Source organism: Teleopsis dalmanni, chromosome 2 (assembly GCF_002237135.1).
Source record: "Teleopsis dalmanni isolate 2A chromosome 2, ASM223713v2, whole genome shotgun sequence".
Lineage (NCBI taxonomy): Eukaryota > Metazoa > Arthropoda > Insecta > Diptera > Diopsidae > Teleopsis > Teleopsis dalmanni.
The window spans coordinates 65,043,303-65,051,517 of record NC_051847.1 but is presented as its reverse complement, the minus strand read 5'-3'; positions in this window follow the sequence as shown (position 1 = coordinate 65,051,517).

The window sequence follows — 8,215 nt, the reverse complement described above, 5'->3', positions numbered from 1 at the left end:
AAAGCATCAACAAAATTAGTGATATTTTTTCTTTTCTATAAATTACCGTAATAAAACATTTCATTGCTGTTAGATAGCACTTAAATAACACAACAATGCTAAATAAGCAAATACTGTATATTATATTAGTTGATGGTACTGATTGTGGTTATAAATTTTAATATAGGTGCTTAACCTTTCATATACCGTGTAGCACAATTGGTATATTGTATAATGCATAGGAGTATTCTTTTGTAAGAATGTCGCAAAAGAACAACATAAAATAAGCACTCGTTTCGATAGCAGCTCTGGGAAATCTGAAAATTTTTGTTTTGATACCTGACAGATATATACACATATTTGCAAAGCATTATTTTTAATATTAAAATAATAAAAGTAGTAAAAATAATATCCTAATACGAAATTAGGAATGCAATCCAATGCATACTGCAAATACTGTAAAAAAGAGAGAGAAACTGCTTGCTTGGGGAGTGTCCGGCACTAATTCACAAGCTGTAGAAACAATAAGGAAGATATTTCATGGATTATAAGGATTCAAGACTAGGCAAGGTAGATTCTATACTGTCTTTAATTAAAGAAATTGAACTTGGAGAAAGACTCTAATTTAACTAAGGTGTACAATAGGTTGTTTAGGTCGCAATGCACTACCCCTATTCAAATAATAATAATAATAACATCTACAAAATTAACAAAAACATTTGTTAATAGTTAAATGGAAATTTTTTTATTGTACGTACTTCCAAAAATCATTCACAATAAACGAATTTTTAATGTTGGCAATCATGCGATTTGAGCTGTTTATTAACTGGTTTCAAATCGGACTAAATAAACGAGCAGTGTTGTTGTTTTATATGTTATTTTTAAAATAAGCTGTTGTTTTTTTGCAATATGCTTACAAAAGAAGAGATCTAATGTTTCTCTTTAAAGAAACGTAGTCAATTGAACTTAAACTAAATCTAAAGAAAGTAGGCCTTAAATTTTTTTTAAAAAACGAATTCACTAATATTATATTATGTGTAGTTTATTATTTCATATCTTCCATTTACGTAATATGAAAATTATTTTTTTTTTAAACATCCTTTATTGGATATGAGTAGTACAGTCTTAACTATTTGTTAATTTATTACTATTGCTGAATTGTATTTAATAAATTTGAAGTAATACGTCTGCGGGTTTACTGGACCAGTGTTCAGCTTTAATAGATAATGATGTATTGAGTTTCGGATAGAAATTTCTTGCTATACAGATAACAAAGTATAATATACATGCTCTCACGCAATTCTGATCGTAAACTGATACAATTTAATTATTTCGATATATATAGGGTGTTATATATATATAGAAAAAGATTTATTTACATAATAAATGCTTATTTCACTGCAATGAAATGCAAAGAATTAAGTGTAATTATTATTCAAGTGTTGTGCAAACATTTATGTTATGTTAGCCATTTAACATTTATTTTATTAATAGATAATCAAAAGTAATTCAAATCTGATTAAATCAAAACATATATACAAATAAATATTATTCCATCTAAAATAATAAAATTGTAAAAACATAATTGTGAATTTTGATGATGCTACAAGCGTTATTATTTTGAAATAATTATTTTGCGTATTTATTCGTTGTAAATTAAGTATAAACAATTTGTATTGTTGGTATCGCAATTTAAACAAACAGACGGATACATAATGAACTTTTCATTTGCACTGTACAATTTTCCCATCGTGGCGATAAGTGCAAACAAAATAACATTTGTTTATGGATTTACAAATACAAAATTTAATTTCCCAACAGCAACTGGGATTCATTCAAATTACCGAAACATGTGATGGCAATCCTTGAAAAGGACATTGATAAATGCATTTAACTGCAGGCAATTAATACACCCTAGAATTCGAATTTATGGTGAATTTGAATAGTTAGCACATGTATATTAAGTTGAAATGTGTTCATATGATCAAATTTTTAACTTCCGGAAATAATATAATTCATAAAAATATTAAATAAATGTTATTTTCTGCATTTATACATCCTTTTCAATTTTCATGATAATGTAATTACACAATAATGAAGCTATATTTCCCTCTTCATATAATCGCAGTCCTCTTTAGCATATTTTAATTTTGTTTGAACTGACTTAAGTGCCAGCATTTTATTCAAGCGATAATATATTTAACACAGCTTATCTAATAATATTACAGAGCAAAAAATTTCAATAAAAAATATGGATAATTATATAGGCAAAATAAAGTTTCACATCACATCCAGACCTTGCGTTTATGATATGGGATTTGATTATTGACCATGGATCAATGAAAAATTTTTATTATATCAAGTAATGTTAATAAAATGCTATGAACTATAAAGAGAGAGGTATTTTTCTTTTCCTTTCTGAATAGTAGTGAATAGCAACAACAAAATTTTTATTATTTTATTAATTAAATTTTTAACTATTTTTTACTTTTCGAAACTGTAGTATTTAATATAGAGGTTTCCAAAAGTAGTGAACTACATCAACAAAAGTTTTTTTTCTATTATTTTTAATTAATTGAATATTTGGCTGCCATACAACTGTTCGAGTAGTGCCAAATACCCATCATCAGTGGTCTTTTAAAATACTTCCTATATTATTAAATATATATTCGGAAAAAATTTTTAGAAGTGCAAGTACCAAGAATCTTATTAACTATTAGTGATATTGAGCTAAAAAAATAATAATCCAGATCCATAATCCAGACCTTGCATAAATAGTATACCATTTGATTATTGACCACGGATGTCAGTTATAAAAAATTATTATATATAGTATGTATTTATGAAATACTACGCTAGTTTTTATATCACTCGCTATAGGTTTCACTCATACACATATAGGTATGAAGCTATATTGCAAATGAAGGCCAAATACCAATAATACCAATATAATTCTTGCGATTACTGTTAAAAATATTTATTATATTATCAATAGAAGATTAAGCATTTATATTAACTTATTTAAAAAATATTCTTTTGTTAATTGACTAGAAATTTAATTAGAATGTGGCCCGGAACGTATTTATATAAATGCGTTACAAACTTAGTTCTGATCAGTTTTCTTGGTGAGGGGTTTTTCAGAAAATAAAAATAAAGATCAGGATCGGGATTTTTATCAGAATCATACCATTTTTAATATATTTAGTAAACCACGATTTCTGGTTTAATCCAATCTTAACTTTAAAATTTGATTTGGTATTAATGTAATAGTACATTCTGCCATGAATGAAATAAAATGCTCCGTATTTAACGCTTAAAGCGTTAGCGTTGATCGCTTCTTTAATATATGTGGTAAGAGTCTAATTCACAAATGAAATGAAGAGTAATGATATCATTCTTCAGTCACGAAAAAATCATGATGATTACAATTTTTAATTTCTAATTATCTACCAGGCAGATAGTCAGTGAGAGGCGCTGGAGCCCATCAAACGAAGGTTAATACGGTTAATGCATACGTACATTTATTATTATGTATATTTTTTTTTATTTTACTGAATTTATCAGAGAACACTCCCCTTGTCCCGAAGTAAATTTCTGGCTACAAACCTGATTACTACATATATGTTAAACAGGATTGTTCTAACAGCTTAAAATTTTAAGTAAGTTTGTTATAAAGGTACCATATGTCTACATCCAATTAGGACCTATCGCATTAGGTTTAAGTTGGATAATACTATGGATACTATGGAACAAATTTCCATTCGTATACTACAACCATCAATTTAATATACAGAAATTTATTTTTTTAATAATTACTGAGATATGAGAAAAAAAAATATATTCTTATTTAGCAATATTTTGATTCTTATAAGCATTACATGGAGTCAACTTTCGTAAAAGAGCTAAGCTTTTTAGACTTGAATTAAGCCAGTGATTATTCTGAAATTATGTTTTATATTTATACATAAGAAACTTATTAATATATTCATTAATAAAAATTATAACTCTATATCATTAAGATAGGTATAAGTTGTTATTAAGATAGGTATTATTTAAGTAAAAAGTAGAGTAAAGGTTTTTAACCTTAAAGCCGGTTTTATGCATGACACATGTTTTGAACAAATTTTTAAATAAAAAATTTTTTAATATTTGTGTAACATATACCAAGTATAAATTATAAATTACAAAAAATTGTAATTCATTTAATGTTCTTTTGTTTCATAAGAAAGCTCCACAGTACTCCACATATTTGTACAAAATGAAATGACATAATTTGACAGAGCAACTCGCAGATACAATAAAAAGTCAGTATCTACGACTGAAATATTTGTTTTGTTTTAATTTCATTAAATTGCGAATGAATTCAGGTATGACTATCTGGTGCTGGTGCTGGTTCTGTTGTTTTTGTTAAATGACCTAAAAAAAATATTTCATATTGTTTGCTTAAAAATTTCTCAAAGAACGACTGTCTGGTCGCTTTGTTAATTGGAACATCCTTGTTTGAATAACATTTGATTTCAATGATTTCAATGTAAATATAAAAAAAATATCATTGAACAAATATTTATCTTCAGGAGGTGGAATATTTGTAAATGCGATTTTTTATTAAACAATCTCTGAAGGACAATTCATTTCATTATAACATTTAAAATTTTGTCTTGTAGTTATGAGTAAGTAATTCATATAGAATAACTAGTCTCAAGTTTGAACAAAAGTTATACAAAAAATATTTACTATCTCAAATAATGCATTATATTACTGGCAAAAAGTTAATCATTTAACCAATGTAATACTAAAGATAATATAATAATATTAACATAACGCCAGTGGAATCTTTGATTGTGTGTTTACTTGCAATCAAGTAATCTATTGAGATGTATTTGGTTTTTGGCATTTGAATTCACAATTTCACTAGTACTCTTTTATTGTAATACCCAAAACGTTACATTGTCTTCATTTTGATTCTTTTCATCACAATTTTGCATCTTCACAAGTACCAAATATGAGAAAAAATGGAATAACTTTAATAATGTATCCCTACAGTAAAGTTTACAATTCTTTTGTAAATGAACCCCATCTTCTCAACATATTTATTAAATTATCACCTACATAATTTAAGTAATAATTAATAATATTTAAATAAAATTAAATATTACTAAATTGCTATTAAGATATAACAACTGTATATATAACCAATATAAACCAATCTAGTAAATCTTATTGATTTAATAAAAACAAAAATCACTATTTTCACAAAGACCATATATATAATAAGTGAAAGATACTAATACCATATAGCTCTTAATGAACTAACAGTTGTACTAAAGAAGTTTCTGAAGATTACTTCTTAAATTATAAGAGTTGTTAATTATTCATTTTTAAGCTGTGAGTCTTCTGAGAAGATTTGATTGCCAGATCAAGCTAGTACTCTGAAATCTATAGAAGCTCTATACAGTTCCATTTCAGTAAAGTTAAAAATAAATAATATTTAACAAATCACTGTTAAAATTATGGACATATTTCTAACGTATCTTAATTGAACATATTTCTGCTAACTATCTTCTTTCAAAAAAGGCACTAAAGAACACCAACATCTACAAATTCCTTTAAATATAGAGTACATATTGCATACATCTTATTTGCTGGTGATCTGCGCTTATTCAAAAAAGTATATATCGATATATCTTTAATTTCATAACGAACTCATACCGGTTACTTTAACAGACTTTTAAGAAATGGATCTCATAAGACACAGTGTAGCATGATAATAATAGTATTGTACCCATCTTATCTATTTGTGACTACCGTTTGCCCGAAAACAAATTCCTCCATATTTCTATAACTTTATTGCTAATCGTGGCTTAAGAGATTGATCTGAGAGCTCGTATTTTACTATAATAAGAAAGAATAATATATAATAATTTTCTTTATATTTCCATTATAATAGAATGGTCTAATCTTTATTAAAATCAGATCCAAACATTTAGAAGATCGTTCCCTAAAAGACTTATCGATCTAATGGATACGGAAGTACATAAATTGAAGAGGTTCTAGTAAAATACAAAATGTTATAGCATGTTATAGCATATACATAACACAACTCGTTGCACAAAATTAAATAGATTTGTTACTATTCATATCTAAAATAATGAATTTTGCCTTATATTGTACCATATTTATGTATTATTTATATAAAGAAAGTAAATGCTATATGTCGTAATGAATAGCCCTGTTTTCAGCATTTTAAGAACATGTCACCACAAAAGTGATAAGACTTATATTAAAAATTCTGATCTTTAAAGACTGTAGCATTGATGTGTATAGAGAAATAATAACAGTATTAATGGGTAGGTAATATTAAGATTAGTCTATATTGCGAAAGTTTTGTTAAGGATATATTATAACGGCATTAAAAGTTTAAGGGAATATTGAGATTAGTCTATATTAAGCAAGTTAAGTTGCGAAATTTATGTTAAGGACATATTATAACGGCATTAAAAGTTTGTGGAAATAGTGTATGAGTGTAACAATTTTTGAATAAAATCACCTCCAAGCAAACTCCCTCCCCATCATTCTGTTTGGCACAATGTCGCTCGATGTCTTGCTCATTATCTTGAAGAAGTCACTATAACATATGTCAGCAGCAACTCAAACATATCGAAGATATTTATTTTTTTATTCTGCGGGGAAGAAGTTTGAAAATCTCTAACGCATCATGACAATGTCGTCAACATAAAAATAGTCCTACTCCTATATCAGATCATTTCTACCTAGGAACTCTATTGTGATTACTTCAAGAAAATGTTAATATAAATCAAAAATCCTATTATATGTTAACTATAACGCAATTAAGTAATTATTTTGTTTAACTTTGGTTTTCTCTCTCAAGGTTTATAAGTCAATAAATTGTAAACTAAATATTAAGGTTCGCTGCACTCATTCCTTTAGGCCTCTTATAATATGTATGTATATAAGGTATGAACTGTGAATATGAGTGCGTGAGATGAAGGCACAAATAGTTTATTGCCACTTTTGGACTCTGGTATTTTATTTTTAATATTAAAAATGATTTATTTTGGGAATAAATAATGATGTTATTATACTCAATGTTAAGCAGAATGTGTGTCAACAGAACAGAACAGAACAGAATAACAGCAACGACCCTTTGCGTATAAGTGCAGCATACTAATTACTGTGGACGCTGACAATGACTTATTAGTGGTACTAAATATGAAATATATATATATATATATATACATATGTATGTTTATGTGCCTATGTACAGAAATGAATGAGTAATACAGAAGCGACGTATTAAGTGTTATAGTCAACTCATAGTCAACTCATTTAAAGAGTTAAAGCCTATTTTGAAAAAATTTTGGAGTGACCACAACTCAACGTTCCTCGGCATTTTACTGTGTCTAAAATGAAGAATTTATTTGTAGTCTGTTAGTTGACTTCCAGACAAAAATCCAGAAGAAAAAAATAGAACCAAAAAAAAAAAAATTCACGAATAAATAAAATAAAAAATAAAAGTTATATGCTTTAGTTGTGGTTACATAAACTTCACTCTGTTCTCTTGACTATAAATTTTAATATGAAATATTTATGTTTTATGTGTGCCAGATGGCATCAAACCAACAACTTTGTCCGCCTTGTTAACTTTGGCTATTTTTGTGGGGCAGAAAAAAAAATTTTTTTTTTTGCATAAATTACACAAAAATCTCAGCTAAGTGCCAGAAAAAAAAGAACCTGACAAATACAAGGAAAATTATTAAATTTACACAAAATAAATACTTAACTTTTATAATATTGTAAATTAGAGGCAATCGTTTTTTGCATAATAAAATGACTGTGTAAAGATAAAATAAACCAAAAATTTTAATAAAATTATGGGACAATTTCAAAAACATAATTTACTAGCCCCTCTGCTCCGCTCACACTTCTAAAATCAAAATTGCGTGAACGTAAACAGAGAATGCTGAATGTTCCCATTCAGAAGGTTGCATCTTCATTAAAAATTAAGAAAGCGTAAATGGTCCCACTCATGTGCTATGGCACATGTAAACAAAACCTCAACGATGGATGGAGCACAATTTATGCAATGGCACAAGGCACACGGCACAAACGGCACAGAGCGCACCCGAGCACATGGAACACATGGCACATGTGAAACAACCGCAGCAACAGCTTTCCACGCTGGCACTAGAGATAGCGCCTACAGAAAAGTTAAAGT